Source organism: Neoarius graeffei, chromosome 18 (assembly GCF_027579695.1).
Source record: "Neoarius graeffei isolate fNeoGra1 chromosome 18, fNeoGra1.pri, whole genome shotgun sequence".
Lineage (NCBI taxonomy): Eukaryota > Metazoa > Chordata > Actinopteri > Siluriformes > Ariidae > Neoarius > Neoarius graeffei.
In genome coordinates, this window is record NC_083586.1 from 4,197,653 (window position 1) to 4,215,979 (window position 18,327).

General features: G+C 42.4%; 2 protein-coding genes and 1 long non-coding RNA gene across 3 annotated transcripts in view; 1 reads left to right on the top strand and 2 right to left on the bottom strand.

The window, feature by feature from the left end:
• The window catches only part of LOC132865856 (zinc finger protein 850-like), a 1,522,149-nt gene that overhangs the window by 900,787 nt on the left and 603,035 nt on the right, over positions 1-18,327 (bottom strand). The gene's annotated exons all lie outside the window — the stretch shown is intronic.
• Positions 1,337-2,786, bottom strand: LOC132865931 (uncharacterized). The gene is made up of 4 exons (XR_009650525.1): positions 2,747-2,786; positions 2,433-2,665; positions 2,121-2,281; positions 1,337-1,402 (listed from the first exon to the last, which is right to left on the bottom strand). It is a non-coding gene; the product is annotated as an uncharacterized LOC132865931 (long non-coding RNA).
• The window catches only part of LOC132865857 (zinc finger protein 420-like), a 74,171-nt gene continuing 69,069 nt past the window's right edge, over positions 13,226-18,327 (top strand). The window contains exon 1 of the mRNA XM_060898349.1: positions 13,226-13,414. The gene's annotated coding sequence lies outside the window, so the exon portion shown is untranslated. The remainder of the gene's footprint in view (positions 13,415-18,327) is intronic.

Below are 18,327 nucleotides of genomic sequence, written 5' to 3' on the forward strand. Positions count from 1 at the left end.
GTGTCAGCCCTGTAATGACCTGGTGACTTGTCCAGGGTGTACCCCGCCTTTCGCCTGTAGTCAGCTGGGATAGGCTCCAGCTTGCCTGCGACCCTGTAGAAGGATAAAGCGGCTAGAGATAATGAGATCAAAATACTCGGGTCTTGAAATAAATGCACATTAGTCATGAACAATGGTAACTACTCTCTTTTGTGTTATTTTTGACAGATGTTATTTTTTATTCATTGGATTTTCTGGTTTGTGTTCTGCTATTGGATCCTAACTCACCACATCTTGCTACCCTTAACAGTTTTATTCTCTACTGGCTGTACAACAAATTGCCCCTCACAGAGATAATAAAGTTTACTATACTATAATGCATCAATCAAGTGGAAGTGAGTAGGGTGAGGGTAAAGTAGCTAGTTTTGTAAAGGGCCACAGAGTGCTTCCACTGGCGATGCACACAGCTGTGTGCATATTTTGCTCTCCCATACAATCCTGTGTGCTTGTACATTTTCTCTCTGATTGGAGGCCTTGAATACGTACTCTTGTGTGATTATAAAACAGAGAAACTTCCCCTAATCCTGTCCAATTTCCATAAACAAATGCTCTTGGTATGGTCACTACCCAGATAGCAAAAGGGCGTTGATTCGACGGGGAATCATCGGCATGTTCTTCGACCATACGCCATCGAATCATCATGGATCACCGGCGTTGATTCAACACCGCTTTGCTCATACGAGTTTGCGTTGAAACGACGTTGAAAAGTGGATGGTGGCCGACAGAGAATAGACCCCCTTTCACCCTTTATTCAACTACGGATTTCGGTCGATTTATAGTTTAATTTTCGGCGATGATTCATCCAACTTTACTTCCTGTTTTATGTACAACAGGAAGGCTACAAATTAAGCAAAACAGGCTAAATTAAACTAGCTAACAATAAAGCATCGGGGCTCTTGCCTAGGATGAACACACACATGCATACTTCAACCATGAAAGTGAAACTTAATTTATATCAATGTGCGTAGGCTATGTACAACAGGATATAAAAATGCATGCAACAATGCACCTCTCCTAATGTTTGTCAAGCTATCTAATAAGGCATAACTTTTAACATTTATAAGGAACAGAACACACTTGAACAAGTTCTTAGAAACATTTTATGATTTATTTATAATTTAGAATTGTGGCCTATTCCTCCTGTGGCGCAGACACCTGTACACGGAAACAGAAAAACATAACCAAAATTAATTTGATGCAGCATTGATAAAGAAAGTCAGCAGTAGGCTATGGGTTTCTAAATGCCACCCTACCTCACGTCTCCTCATCCCTCCCTCTCTCTCTGGCGCATACTTAAGCCACTTCTTGATTGTGTCACTAAAAGTAGCGTGTGTGCTCCCTGGCAGCTGCTTTTGTAGAGCATCTGAAAGAAAAAGAACAAAACAACATTGAGACTTTGCATGGTGATAATTGTTAAAGTTTGAGTTGTTAAGACTATGCACGTCACACTCTAGTGGTAGGTGGCAAGTAATGGTACTAGTACAGAAAATATATGTAAAAATCAGAAACCATAGATCTGAATCTTGTGACAATTTAACCCTTTGGTGACTGACCCCTTGAACATGGTTCCTCCAGGAACGATGACGTTTCAGTCGTCAAGACAACGGAAAAACTAAAATACAAGAGCATTTTGTTTTGTGCACAAGAGCATTGTGACGTATCTTTCTGTTTTTGTATTTTAGTTCTTCTGTTGTCTTGACAACTGAAAAGTCATAGTTCCTGGAGGAACCATTTTCAAGGGGTCAGTCACCAAAGGGTTAAACGGGATTAAAAAAAAAACATTTTAATTTCCCCATTGACACAAAGCGGAAATAGAAATGCCACTACCGGACCGTTCGTCACTCAGTCAGCCTCCCTGGACTTGCCTGCACACCTGCTTTTTCTGAGTAAGGCGCCTGGTGAGTTTCTTAATCCTTTTTAATCCTTTGCATCTTTCACAATATGTTTGTCGTTGTCATTATAATCGTAATGTTACAGTTAGTGAAGGAGTTATCAAAGAACGTTTAGAAGTAGTGTGCAAGTACTTGCGACAGCTTACTATTTTACCCTCTTTTACAGCTTTGTGCACATGCATAACCTACCAAACAGGACATCATGGATCTTGGTGTCCTTAAACGCAGTTTTTTTCCCCCTTTCCAGCCCAGTTAAATTGGCTGGCCAAGCTGTTGACCAGGAGGCTACGCAGCATCCGCCTCACTGTGACCCCTATGTCGGTTCCTCCACAAAGGGCTAAGGTAGACACCTGATAGAATAAAATGTAGCATGAAGACAATAATGAGAAAGTATTCAGTGTTTATCATTGTTTCATTGATTCACAATTATATTAAGTATTTGTGTTTCTTTTTGCAGGTGTTGCAGATGACTGGAAAGGAAAGGTAAGACTCAATAAGTACCATTAGCTGCTTTTGTTTGGCATCTTCCTTCACCAGGGCCTCTGCTGCCAAAAGCTCCTCCATGGTGGAGAGTGGGAGCTTGATTAGGGGCGATGTCTGGGGTGTGTCTTGTCTCCCCATCTCTCTCCTTAGGGCCCTGACCTCTTGCGCCAGCCTTCCTACTTCCCCCTTCAGCTCCCTGTTTTCCTCCCTCAGCTGGCCAAGGAGAGCGATGACTGTGCTGATGCCCATGTCTGTTAAGTAACACCAAACATTAGGACTTTTATTTCATATTGCTGGTCATTTTTGAACAGTGATTACAGTTGATGACTCACCACGCAGCAACTGATTGTTCCCCTGTTGCGATGGCAGAGCTGTGGCTGAAATATCAGAGAGTACAATTTAGTTCACTACAAGGTGCGCCTTAATTTAAATTTCTGTTCTAAATTTACAATTTTCATGTTGATTGATTGATTTCCTCTTTGACTTAATGGAAGCGGTGACGTGGCTGGGGTGAATCTGAAAAATTGTATAGTCAGTTGATCAAAATGCATCTACATAGATATTTGTTTGTCGTTTTGTTGTTTTTTTGTCATTTTTGGCATAAATAAAGGCAATGCATAGTTACCATGGGTTAGTGGCTGGCTGTGAAGGAAAGGGCCTGGCGGGGTTTCTGACGATGGTGAATCTGAAAAATAGTAAGCAGTCAGTTGATCAAAACATATCTTCACTTACTCATTGGTATTTTAATTTCTGGCATAAATAAAGGAAATGCATAGTTACCATGAGTTAATGGCTGGCTGTGAAGAAACAGGCCTGGCTGGGTGTCTGAAGACGGAAATGAAAGCATTATTATTTCAGACAACTTCTAGGTCTTTAGTAGAACAACAACAACAAGTGGTACAGATAGTCACCTTCATTAAGGGAGGGGAATTGCCACTCGTTGTCCAGCTGAGTGGCGTCAATAGACGGTGGCCTCCTCCCCCTACGGCTGGGTCCTGCCTCCTCCTCGCTGTCCTCCTCCAAATACCTTTTGTTTGGTCTTTAAAATAAACCCAGGACCTTACTGACACAGCTCAAAACACAAACGAAACCGTAATTGAACTTATAACTGCAAGTTGTGATTTAAAAAAGAAAACACTTTTACCGTCTTTTCCTTGGCCCCATCTCACCATCATCCGATTGCAGGTCTGCTGTAAGGCAGCCTTCCTCAAGCGATCGGGTCAGGTAATGTCTTGCTTTGGCAAAGGTGCCTGAAAGGGAAGGCAGTCTTAATGAAATTGGCTTAATGCAGTATTGAAGTATTGTCATTGGTTTAATGAAGTAGCTATGCAGCTCACCACAGGTTGCCAGCACCCTTATTTTTTGATGGAATCGCCATCCTTGTCCCGGGGGGGGCAGTTCATGGCGGCCTTCACAGCTTTGTTTCCGCCGAAGGTTGGCCAGTAGCATCCCACTTCTCCGTCAACATCTACCACCCAGCTGGATGGCACAACTGCTGCACTCCGGTCTTGGAATTCCACAACTTTCCAAATCTGTGCCATCTATAATAAAAAAAAAATAAAAAAAGTACTCCATGGAAAGGATAGTTAGTGCCTGCCATCCAGCTGGAGTACTCCAACTGTCCAGATTCCTTCTAATGCATAAGTAAAGATGTGTTTCTTTGTGTGTGTGTGTGTGTGTGTGTGTGTTTTTTTTTCTTCCCATATAGGTTTACAAATGGTGAAGAAGAGGGATTGCCACAAAGGTCTCTCCATCTGGGAACAACACACATTTGCCCTGGACAACCTCAAGCCGGTCAACGTTAAGGCAGCTGTCTATGCCAAATACTCTGTAGCAGCCAATGCTTGTGGAGGGGCAAGGATAGTGGAAATATGACTCCCTCCTCTTGAATTTCATGTAAACCACAAAGACAGAGTCACCATGTTTAATTATGTTTTTCACCATTACGATTTCATTTTTAATCACTAGGCAATCATCGCCCTGCTTTGAAGAAAAACAGAAATCATTGAAATGCACTTTTTTAAATTGCTGGCCAGAACTTAAGTGTTGGGGTAATGGGCCCTCCTGGTGTGGGTGTAACAACTGTGGTTGTGTAGGTGGTGGTGGAAATAAACAAACTGGCTCCTCTGAAAGGCGTTTGACAACCTGTTGTAAAGGTTGAGATGGCTTGCGTAGCATTTTTTTTTAGTTTACCCAAATAATTCTCGTAAGGAAAGGATGAGATGTTGTCTAGGGAACCATACTGGCGGTACTCATGTGTCAGATGTATTGTTTGATGTACGCTAAACACAATCTCGTCTTTACCATACACCTCTCCAAAATACTTTACAAAAGCCATTAACAATTTTTCGGAAAAACAAACCATACTTTCAGAAATGTTTGGTGTGAGTAGCAAAAACATGGCCACAGAAAACATGAAGTTTTCATAGAGATCTTGTCCCTCAGAACTAATGGCCCACTGTAAATCATAAATTGGCGCAGCTCTGCCGCTTTCCACCTATCAATTTCAGCGAGTTCACGAGGTTTCCGTGCAAATTCAGCTGGAGTATAGGGACGAAGCTGTATTAACTTTTCGGAGATGGCTTTAATGGCTCTTGTAGGCTGCCTTGTAGAGTTTTTCCCCCTCATCCAAAAATGTATCAACTTTTTCATAACGCCAAGGCAACATAAATGCATATAATCTATTGGGAAGGCAGACACCATTTTCACCAGACCCGTCAGAGGACTTCTGTTGATGTGGTGGTCCTCATCTACCATATTTTCAAACTCCTCGTCTGACCTTAGCCTAACATCAGTCTCAGGATACGTCATTTTTTTCTGCCAAATACCAGTCTGATGGCATTTATCGCATCCGGAGTACCCATTATGGCATTTAATTTGTTTTACAAATGCTCGAGCAGGAGCATCACAAATGAAGGATGAAATGGCCACCCTCAGCTTTCTACCTCCAAATGTTACCCCATTGCAAAGCAGATCAGAGAGGTCTTTAACAAACTGCGTCAGATAATCAAACACATTGGAGGGTTTTCCAGGGCCACAAAAGATCTCATCTCATCTCATTATCTGTAGCCGCTTTATCCTGTTCTGCAGGGTCGCAGGCGAGCTGGAGCCTATCCCAGCTGACTACGGGCGAAAGGCGGGGTACACCCTGGACAAGTCGCCAGGTCATCACAGGGCTGACACATAGACACAGACAACCATTCACACTCACATTCACACCTACGGTCAATTTAGAGTCACCAGTTAACCTAACCTGCATGTCTTTGGACTGTGGGGGAAACCGGAGCACCCGGAGGAAACCCACGCGGACACGGGGAGAACATGCAAACTCCACACAGAAAGGCCCTCGCCGGCCACGGGGCTCGAACCCGGACCTTCTTGCTGTGAGGCGACAGCGCTAACCACTACACCACCGTGCCGCCCCGCCACAAAAGATGCCAACTGAAAACGGTGTTCTGGTGTAATCGCAATCAATCAGTGCCAAAATAGGCCAAAACTGAAGCCTGGTGCTTTTGAAAATAGGGAGACCATCGATGTTAAATTGAACTCTTATTGTTTGAATAACATCTGGTAAATGGATGGTGCTTAATTTGGACAAAATTCCCTTTGCCAAGCCAAAATGGAAGTATTCCCCATTACCTACGGTCTGTAATGGTGCTGCAGGCTTAGCCCATGTTTACATTAGACCGTATCAGCGGATCATCAGATTAACGTTTTTAAAACGATTAGTGTGCACACAGCAACGCCAATACACGATTTGCGTGCACACAGCAATACCAATACACGGATACGCTCGGCTCCGCAGGCATCCTGCGCTCCAAATCACTCCGCCCTGAACAGCGAGTGCCCTCTGGAGGGTGCACACTCCGGCCCTGCGCAGCTCACAGAGCGCACGAGTGAAGTGAACAAGCTGTGATTCGGGGCTGAGCCGCTGTGTGTGTGATCCCAGCGCACATCACTTACCACTTGCAAGTGGAAGGATGGCAAGCCTAAAGACAATCATAACTACACAATGGGCAGTATTTGCATCAGTATTTGCAGTATTTTCATACTTTTATACTCTTTAATGAAAGGTGATACAAGGCGGAAGTCCGCGCCGTTTTTCAGCAGTCGCGTCACATGACCAACGCCAGCGAATCAGGAAGGTGGCTGTCACAGTGACGTTGTCCAATGAGACGCCAACTAGAGCTCACCACAGCGTATCCGCTTATTCTGAATGTTTACACAGCACCGGAGCTGACACGATCTGGATTGAATACGTGGACGCTGGCGGATTCCCGTTTCCCGGCGTTTCCAGGCGGTTTAATGTAAACGGACAGTGCATCCGCGAAGAAAACGAGATAGATACGGTCTAATGTAAACATAGCCTTAGTGCCCAATAAGGTCCTAGCATCCTTGGGCAGTTCAGGGTGGCTTGTTCTCAAAATGGTCAACAGAGCAGTAATGGCAATCAAAGGCACAGAGAATGATGCAGCCCAGTGTTTTAATTTTTGGTGAAGCCCTGACTCTTCAAAAGAGTCACCATCAATATGACTGTCACTGTCACCCTCTAAAGACATGCTACTGCTGTCAGACTCTGCATCACTGCACCCTCCCAACTCAACAGAATCCCCACCATCCTCATCTAAACCCATTGATGATGCAGGCCTGGGCGATGCAATTGAAGGAGAGACTTGAGCAGCAGGATTACCCAGAGCCGACTCAAAATCGGACAGAATCTGCCTTTCTGACATTTCAGTAGCTGTCACAACACGTCTTCTTTTTGACCAATAAGAAGCCATGTTCTCTCCCCTAAAGAAATAAATGTCTTCAGTACCTTTTGAGGGAATGATGGGGTAGTGGTCTTCAGGTTCCATTGAGGTAAACATGGGGGGAACAAAGACAACAACATTTGCGTCATTACATTTGAAATAACCTTACACACACACACACACACACACACAGTTCAAACAATTGTTTTATAAAAAGTTCTGTTTTAATACCAACAATGTTTTAACAATGTCTGGAGTCATGTTCTAATGGCTGCGACCCATACTGCCCTACAAAGCCAAAAGACCTTAATATCACTTAAGGTCAACATGAGTTATTGCCATTTTTGGAACAGAGGACATCAGCTGTATCATGTGATGAATTATTTCGAGTCATTTGTGTTTTTTTCTGGTTACAATAAGACGTCGTTTTTACCGTAACTTCCAAAAGCAAAGGGAAAACCAAGGCAGAAGCCTGTAATGAGTCTGATGAGTTAAGGTCTTTTGGCTTTGTAGGGCAGTATAGGCCTACAGCGTTACAAAGCCCAGCCCTCTCAAGCCGGGTATAGAGCTACCGGTTATAACCACGGCCTATATACTCGATTGAAATGCTTTGTTTTCACTCCATCAAGACCGCTACTTTGACTAGTTTTCGACTAAACAATGCATCTGCATGTTTATTGTATTAGTTGAGGGAATATAAGCAATTTCGTTCGTGGTACCTCAAACAAAGTGGTCACTACAGAAGCGTTGGTAGCCTGGATAATCTTTAAAGTTCATGGCCGCGAGGCGCGACCCATGGCTACACAAAAGAACAGGTCAGCTCAAAACGACATGCAACCTAGGCCTACATGCTCGATTTAAACGCTAAGTTTTCACACCAACACTAAGTTTTCACTCCAACAAGACAACTACTTCGACTCATTTTTCGATTGAATAATGCATCTGCATTGTTGTTGTTTCAACTGGATACTAGTTGAGGGAAATTTCTCCAACGCGTGATATGACTGAAGTTCATCATGACTTCTTAAACTGCTTGAAATTGTATTCGAAATGCCCTTTATTAATAGTGACTGAATAATGGTACGTACCAGATGTCCAGGGATGAATGAAAATGTAGCGTGGTCCAGTGTTTTTCTCAATGTTGTTTCAATGGTCCAAGCGTAACAGCAGGCTGATCCACAAGAGAGTCGCGATCCAACCGAGTGGTGTGGGAGTTTCACGTGTACCCAGGTATATAACGAAAATGACGTCATCCAGTAAACAGCAGTGGTAATCGCACTGCATTATGGGACAGCGTGGGACATCCAACGACATATCGCTACGTATACGTACTGGCCCTTTTTTATATCATGCCTTGAAATGAAAGTCAATACAACAGAGATGAGAGACACCGGGTATGAAAGTAACACCAGGATAAGTTGTAACACCACCATTCCCACCAGTTAGGTATAAGATGCAGGTTTTGTAACACTTTCAATCTTCTTAGAATTAATTTATGATCATCTTGGAAATGTTAAGTTATTTGCAAAAAAACTTTCAAAGATAGAAGGTCAAATCCATTGCTGAGTTAAGAAAGTAAACTGGTTTTTGTTCTTTTTTTAATCATTTACTTATCATTATCACTTATACTTATATCATTTACTCGTATCTATGTGTAAGCAGGATAAGACAAACAGTGGCAATTTCAGGCCCGTAGCCAGCATTGTGGAGGGGGGGGGATCTTTTTTCCCCAAAGGTGGACTTCATCTGGCCCCCTACTCCCGTACCCCCCAAATACACGAGCACACTTCAAATCTTCTAATTTAGACATTTTTTTTATTCGTTATAAGTTCTCTGTTGTCTAACTTATTATTGTTATCTTCCTACAACTGTGCTGTGACTTCATTGTCTGTCTCTGTTGCTCTCCTTCATTGTCTGTCTCTGTTGCTCTCCTTCATTGTCTGTCTCTGTTGTTGCTCTCCTTCATTGTCTGTCTCTGTTGTTGCTCTCCTTCATTGTCTGTCTCTGTTGTTGCTCTCCTTCATTGTCTGTCTCTGTTGTTGCTTGATGAACCAAGTGCCTCGTGGGTTCACATACCGCACGCTGCCGTTATTTCCCCCTAATCACGAGTTTGTTGGTCTTCCAATATGGCGCAGGGTTTGTTTACTTCCGGTTTCGGGTGACGTCAGTGAAAGGGGTCTAATGGGGGCATTACCGCCACCCACTGGATTGGGGTGTAAAGCAGTCTGAACAAAACGTGTAAACATAAGCATAGGAGAAATGAACCCGTTTTTCTAACTCGTCCTCACTTAGTCTACTTTTCTTTTTTGATTAGTCTGGATTTGATATTGTAAATTTAAATGTGAATCAATGTATATTCATCGGACATGAACAAATGAATAAATCTTGAGTAATCTTGAGGGGCGTGTGTGTCCGGGGGGATCGAACGAACCCTCCGATCCCCCCTGGCTACGGGCCAGAATTTATATTCTGAACAATTGGTTGCTCATCCTACCAATGTTGAAAACTGGCCGGCAAAAGTGACGATGGTTCAACATCGTATATTCGACCTTCTCTGACGGTCGACAGATCAACCTTTACCCACGGTGATTCAACAGTGAAAAATCGACCTTCTCCGACGGCGGAGAAATCGACGTTTCACGGCGCCGTTTCAGCGTTGATTTTCTGACTTACGACGGAAACCGACCATTCTGACCAAGAATCAGCGCCGTTTCAACGTCCCTCTGCTATAGGGGTAACTTATAAATACAACTTCTCCCCACATAGTTGCTTCATCTGGAATAAGCAGCACATTAAATATAAAAATCCTTTTTTTTCCAATCCTGGTTCAACAACATAACTAGTAACCCAACTACTCAGTGATAATAGAAATCTGCTAAATTACTGAGTTCCTCCAAACATTTGGTATTCCTGTTACCCCAAAAGAGTTTGCCATTGTAATGGATGCCATTCCCTCTGGTATCCTAACTCTTCTCAGAGGGGCTGAAAAACCAGATTGCTTACCATCTCTGGACCCCATATTGACCTCAGTGGGTCAGGTATACTTCCCTGTCACAGACAAGAACAATAATCACAATATTCATGCATTATTCCAGGCAGATATCACCACTATCCCCTCTGTGGTTCAATACTGGACTGGTCTTGTTGGTGACCTAAACTGGAGCAGTGTGTGGAACCTCCCATACAGATACTTCCTTACAAAGTAAGGGAGGTGTCTTTCAAACTGATTCATAGATACTATCCTGCCAAGCATTATATGCTTAAGTTTAAGAGAGACATTTGTGTGGACTGTTCATTGTGTGAAACAGACCCGGAAACAATAATGCACCTGTTCTGGCAATGTCCCTTTACCATCATATTCTGGACAGAAATAACCCGGTACATTACAGCCAAACTTGACTCTGATTTTTCTCTGTGTTGGAAATATGTACTGTTTGGTTTCTATAACAACAAAATAAAAAAAATTATATATAAATTTGTTGATCATTTTAGGAAAATGCCATATTCATAAAGCCAAGTTTAGTCATTCAAAACCTTCATTTATAGCCTTCAAAAAGGAAACTGAACAGGAAATCAAAATCGTCTCTAACTCCAAAAACAAGAAAGCTGCTAAATTTTTTCATTTGTGCTTATTATTTAATGTTTTTATTTGAAAACTCCCCCTGGTTCTTGGTTTGTTGTTTGTGTGTGTATTAATAACTGTATTTATGTTTTGCTGCTGGTATTTTCAATAAAGATAAAAAAGAGAGAGTGTTTGTGTTGCGGGGATAATTTTAGACTGCAGGCAGCTGCTCCACTGTGTTTATCACAGAAATACGCAATAAAAAAGTAGCTTGTTTGTCCATTGCCATGCTACTTGATCAATAAAAGAATTAAGCTACTGAAAAGCTATTTGATTCAGTAAATAGTGATGTTACTGAGAAATTTAGTTAAGTTACTCATGATGCTACTTGTAGTGACGCTACTGCCCAACACTGAATTTCCCTTTGGACGGACACTTTTTGTAGACATCAACAAGATTTTGACAGAAAGCTTCTTGGGCAGGGGGCGGCACGGTGGTGTAGTGGTTAGCACTGTTGCCTCACAGCAAGAAGGTCCTGGGTTTGAGCCCAACAGCTGATGGGGGCCTTTCTGTGTGAAGTTTGCATGTTCTCCCTGTGTCTGCATGGGTTTCCTCTGGGTGCTCTGGTTTCCCCCAAAGGCATGCAGGTTAGGCTAATTGGTGGCTCTAAATGCGAGTGTGAATGGTTGTTTGTGTCTATGTGTCAGCCCTGCAATGACCTGGCAACTTGTCCAGGGTGTACCCTGCCTTTCGCCCATAGTCAGCTGGGATAGGCTCCAGCTTGCCTGTGACCCTGTAGGACAGGATAAGCAGCAACAGATAATGGATGGATGGAGCTTCTTGGGCAGTGGTGCCTAATTGGTGCAACAGAAAAGCATTCACCCTATCATCTAGAGATTGGGAGTCCAAATCCTGATGTTGTCAAAAGTCAGGAAGGGAGAGGTGTCAACTGCAAGCAGTGATGGGAATAACGGCGTTACTTTTTTTTAGTAACGAGTAATCTAACTAATTACTTTTTACATCATTATAATGCCGTTCCCGTTACTTACAATAAAATACTATGCGTTACTTTATTAAAGCTGTTTTCATCTGGCACGCTGCTCACTCAGCCTTTCTTTAATCTGCTTTAGTGTGGGGCGGGGAGACGCGAGACAACGGCACAGTAAGCCAATCAGAGTAGATTTGGACAACATACGTAGGTAGGCCACGCCTACTGCACTACGCACTCTTTCAATCAGAAGAGCCAGCGATGGCGAGCGGTCAGCCCAGCACTGCGCTTTCAAATTGGAAATACAGCCATTACTTTTCACTACTTGAAATAAAAGGCAAAAATGTTTACGTGCAATGCACATTATGTCGAGGAACAAAGCGTTTGTCCTCGTCAGTGGCCAGTAATTAGTAACATAATTTTAATAACTACAAAAATATATTAAATTTGATAGATGTCTTATCTCACATTGTCCCACAAAAATATTAATATAGTGTAGATAATGTTGCTAATTGGTTCTGTTAAGTGTCCATTTCAGTCATTAAACACATTTAACATTCACTTTTATTATGATTACACTAATTGAATGTGATTTTTTTGGGGGGGGGGGGGTTAACACAAAATGTAACGGAATAATTACTTTCCCTGGTAATTAGTTACTTTTATGACAAAGTAACTCCGTTACTAACTCAGTTACTTTTTGGGAAAAGCAACTAGTAACTATAATCACTTTTTGAAAGTAACGTGCCCAACACTGACAGCAAGTAACACTAGCCAAATGTCTATGAGTTCCTACATATAGAAATGGGTAGACAGCTGGTGTGTATGATGCTGTATGAAGAGTGGTTCAAATAGATGCTGGCTTTATGTGCCTCAGAGGAGTCTTTATTATTCCAGCCCCAGAGAATTTTAGCTTCTGGCAGAAAACAAACAAAAAACCCAATCCAGACATGTTCAGAACAACCAAATGGGTCCAGGCATGCAACATTACACTTTTTAAAATCACATTATAAATGTTATTAGTAGAAGTGTGTGAGGGTTAAGTCAGTATCTCACTGGGCTGCAACAGCCTGCGACTAGTTGGAGACACAACAATTGTGATAAAATATAGGAATTAGTGACAATTTTCACTTGGAATCACACTGAATTGATATTCACATATTTTATTGCAATTGCTGTGTCTCCAACTAGCCGCAGGCTGTCGCAGCCCAGTGAGATACTGGCTGAAGAACTCGCACTTCCTGTCTAACGGAAACTGACTTGAGAAGGGTTCGTGACGGCTTTGCGACACCAGCGATGCATTTGCGGCTATTTTGAGAGAAATTTTGTCGCACTAATTTTTTGAACATGTTCAAAATATCAGCGATGAAGGAGCGACACTTTGCGACTCATGCGAGGAAATTGAGAAGCCCCGCGAATGTTTCAAGACACTTTTGAAACACTCTCGCGCATGACGTTCGCAATTTGTCGCAGCCCAGTGAGATACTGGCTTTTGGGTTCGGCTGGGATAGGCGTCCTCCACCCTGAAACTCTGCTCCAGTCCAGGTGGTGGCGGTAACGCGTCCAGTAGCTGCTTCTCCAACCGCCAGAAAACACTGGAGAAGAAAAAACCGCTGCTCGCTTGAGCCGCTTTAGCCCCTCGAGTTATAAAAATAAAAACACGTTATTGTGTCTGGCTCTGAGGATTTAAAACCCTGAGGTAAGTTAAACTGAAGGTGTGTGGTCGAATCCCAAATATATCTCCACTTTACTGTTTTAGGAACTCCGTTCAGTATGAAATAATGCCGTATGCACCCTAGATAGTGCACTATTTATCCACTCAGGAGAGAGTTGTAGTTTGGCTAACCTGTTTAGTTGTATATTGAAAGTATTTAAAGCTTCACTTCAAGTTCATTTCCATCGCTTTCTTTTTTCTTCTAAATTGCAACTTCCTCGCAATTCCAACTTTTTATTTCTCAAAATTCCGACTTGATTTCTCGCAGACTTTTTTTTTTTCTCGGGGTTTTTATTTATTTTTTAAAATTATTATTATTATTATTATTAAGCTAATCAGGCAGAATCACCCTCTCTGCAGCGTGTTGAGCAGAAAGCTTTACACACTGAAAATGAAAATGGATGAAATCATAGGGGACTGTTTTAGGCATGGTTTCCCGAACCGGGAGGTCTTGTTGTTGGAAGAATCGTATGGTGTTGAGCTCGAAGCCTCTGATCCCTGGAGAGAGAGAACTGTGTCTAACAATTAGCTCTGGCAGCAATGAAACCTCTTACTTTAACTCAGGGCTGGTTTTATACGCAGGGCTTTATTAGGCACTGCAAACTCTTCTTCTTCTGCGTGTTTCTTCTTCTTCTTAAACTTATTCATCATATAGAGGTAGATGGTGATTATAATCCGTGGTTCAAAAGCCTGATGGAAATATAGAGGTAGATGGTGATTATAATCCATGGTTCAAAAGCCTGATGGCCTGGGGGTAAAAACTGTTTGTCAGTCTAGTAGTCCTTGCTTTCACACTCCTGTAGCGTCTGCCAGATGGTAGGAGCGTGAATAGTCTGTGTTGTGGGTGTGTTTGGTCTCTGATGATGCTCTGTGCCCTTTTTGTGACCCGGGTGTTGTGAATGTCCTGTAGTGGGGAGAGGACAGCTCCACAGATGAACTGTGCCATTTTAATGACACACTGGAGAGCCTTTCTGTCCTGAGTTGTGCAGTTCCTGTACCATACAGTGATGGAATTTGTCAGGACACTCTCCACTGTGCACCTGTAGAAGTTGCTGAGGAGTTTGGTGGACAGTCCAAATTTCCTCAGCTTCCTCAGGAAGAAGAGTCTCTGTTGAGCCTTCTTGATGGTCTGTTGTGTGTCCAGGTGAGATCCTCACTGATGTGAGTTCCGAGGAATTTAAATGTTTTCACCCTCTCCACCCAGGGTTTCCCATACATAGACCATTGTGTGGCACAGCGCCACACAATGGATTCCTATCGCCACACAATCAGACTCGCGATTTTGAAAAAAAAAATCCGTTGCATATCGTTCCGTTCATTCATAGTGCTCTTTCTTCTCGTTCGCGCGTGCACACACACACACACACACACACACACACACAGAGAGAGGCGTGCCCACAGTTCTGGCATTGCGCATACTGTATACCCGGACTGCAAGTAGGCCTGTTGGCTAATTAAAAATAACGCAGCCTTCCCGATTCGCCTTCCGACCCCTTATTTTAAAAGGTAGCCTACGTCGTGCTCGTGATGAGCTTTATCATAGCCTTCTTAGCTTACAAGAAACGGACCTCTCTGAGTCAGGCTATAAACCAATTTTGATGCATACAGTAGCAGCTTGACGCGAGGAACCGGCCTTATTGCATTATCCTGTTTATCCCGCTTCAGCAATGACTTCCCTTACGATAGGGCACTTGAGGTTTTTTTCAGGAAGCCACGCAGAATTAAATGTTCTGATAGGGCACGCAGGCTTTGCACCAATTAGGGTAATGCTTTTTCATTATTGTTAGTTGCCTTGGTGTTACCTTAAGTGGTTTCTTACATCTAATTATGATATTTTATTATTTTGTTACATTATACTATTTATTTCATTTTAGTATTGGTTGAGGTAAGTGTTGAGTTCAATCTGTGGTTGGTTGAAGAAAGCAACTGGACTTGCTTGAAGATTCTTGAAAACGTTTCGCCTCTCAAACTAAAGGCATCCTCAGTTCTGTCTGACTAATAAAGAGTATCCAGTATTTATCCTCTCATGGATCATCATAGAATCCGAATCAGAATGCTGATGGCTGCATCGTAGGTGGCTGATAAAAGATGTCATAGACACCCACCTCTGTTCAATGATGGTCGTTCCAGGTTGACAAAAATGAACGATCCTCTCTGGCTAAGATGTCTGCCATCAGCATTCTGATTCAGATTCTATGATGATCCATGAGAGGATAAATACTGGATACTCTCTATTAGTCAGACAGAACTGAGGATGCCTTTAGGATGAGAGGCGAAATGTTTTCAAGAATCTTCAAGCAAGTCCAGTTGCTCTCTTCAACCAACCACAGATTACTATGTACCTGGATGACTGAGATTCGTCACAGATAGATATGTTGAGTTCAATATTTAAAATAAAAACCTCCAGCTTGTTTTTTGCAATTTATTCCTTGAATGTCAAGTAAAGAATGATTGAAAGATTGCCACCAAAAAGGCAAAAAACTAAGGTAAAAACCAGAGATGCACCGATTGACCGGCTGCTGATCGGAATCGGCTGATTTTCACGTGATCGGCCATGACCGGCGACTGGCCGGTCAAAATTAAAATATGCCGATTTTCTAACGATCAAAACTTGTGTCTCACATAGAGATGAAAGTGGAAATACTCGTAATTTGCAACTAAAAAGACTGCAGCTACACTGGCAGCTTGAACATGCTTTCTGGTGTGATTGTGTTGCGCTTGCGCAGAACAGTGTCAGTCCTACACGCCTAACGAGCTCCGGCGTGCGCGCCGTTAACAAAAAAAATGTCACTATATTTGGATATCCAAATATAGTGACTTTTTTTGTGGTGCCAGATATTGGATGTGAAAAGAAGAAAATGTTTGTGGTTGTGTGAATTTCCCATTACAGGAATTAATACGTTAGCCTATTACCAAACATCTAGTTAGATTTGTACAAAGAGAGAGAAAAAAAATGCCTTTTTGTTTGTTTTACAGCCTTGGTTGCACTTGATTCCATTGGAAATTACTCTACAAATACACATTTGACAAAGATGATAGAATGGCTATGGTATAAGTATGACTGGAAATTTATTTTTGTATTTTGATACTGAATGAAGAAATGGGTTGTTCTATAAGGCAGAAGTTTTCAGATCTAAATAGGCTTATGAAAGTGTGTTCCATAGCAGTAGGCAAATAATATATGAGGGGGAAGTTGTTTTTGTGCCAGATACTGGATGGGGAAAAGAAAAAATGTTTGTGTGAATTTCCTATTTCAGGAATTAATATGTTAATACCAAACATGAAGAAAGATTTTACAAAGAACAATGTCTTTTTGTTTGTTTTCAACCTCTGAGGTGCTGTAAATTTATTACTGAAAATCTGGCAGAATGTTCTATTAAAGAAAAGATAAAAAGAAAATAGTCTTTGTGTGTGCTGTGAAGTGGTTTGAAAAAATGAAATCGGAATCGGCCAAAATCGGTATCGGCAGGTCACACTCCATGGGAAATCGGAATCGGCCCAAAAAATTGTAATTGGTGCATCTCTAGTAAAAACTAAACTTTAACTTCAATTTTCAGGGCTTTCCACTAAGGCTCATACTAGCCAGCCATGACAAATAAGTAGCCAACCGGGGGAGTAAACACAAACTCCTGTGCACGCAGTTCCCAGGATTAAATGTATTTTCCACAGACCATTTATTTATTCACTTTACTCAAATACAAAGTAAAATGGCAGTAAATCTTCTTTCTTTTCTTGTGTATTGCATCATGAGGCGTTCCTGGCTTGTAAATCTCTTATTTTCGGTGCATGACACATTCACGCAGCTGAGCATGCTATGAATTAACAACGACAGCGGTCTGCAGTGGCGGCTACATAAACACTCAGTGAACATTTCTCCATTTGTGTATGAAAATACACTCCAACGACTCAGTTTGGTTTCATTTACAACCAACGATGTCTTTTGATGCCAGCATGTAATTGAACGAGAGAAGACTGGTTTACCGGAGACAAAATAAGCGTTATCTCTGCTTCTGTTCCCTCCGATGTCGCCTCCGACACACTACTGCCTCCGCCGAGTGCGCGCGCGCGCACCGCATGTCGGGGCCGCGGATGAGTTACTCTCCCTTGATCAACGAAATCGGCAGGGAATTTGTGGTTATTATCGGTACAAACAGCGCGAATCACAACTTAAATGAGTGTGGTTCAGTTTGACATTATTGTCAGTCCATTAGATAAACATTTAATTTTATTAAAATCGAAAATTAATATTTAGAGCCTGTGGGCTACAAAAATAATAGTCAATAAAGTAGCCGGCTGGACTTGATTGTGTAGTCGGCTGTATGGCCGGCAGCCGGCGCTTGTGGAAAGCCCTGATTTTGGTGAGTAATTTTCATAAATTTAAAAGACAGGTTTTCCACCAACATCAAGCCCAGCAAACTAATGGCCTGCCCTGTAATGTAAAGTTGGGTCGAGGAATGAAACCAGGCAGGGTTCTGGTAAAAATTGTTTTAGCTGTCTTCTCTTAAAGAACTTAAAAGAGTTTAGATTGAACTGAATAATCTCAAATGCTTCTTGTAGCTTTAAAATAGTCCCAGCAGGTGACTCTGAAGAAAAATATTGTGTGTTTGAACACTGCCCGCTGTAAACACTTTGCATACACCCCAATGACCGACTCCACCGACCGCCACGACACCACCGCGCACGAATCCCTCATCGGCACAGTGGAGCACCACAAATTGCTACTTGGTCTGTGGGAAACACTGCCACCTGTGTCCTGTTGATGTGCAGCGAGGCGTGCTGGTCTCTGCTCCTCTTCCTCGGGTCAATAATCATCTCCTTGGTCTTCTCAGCATTCAAGGAGAGGTTATTTTCCTGGCACCAGGAGACCAGCTGAGCCACCTCCTCCCTGTAGACTCTTA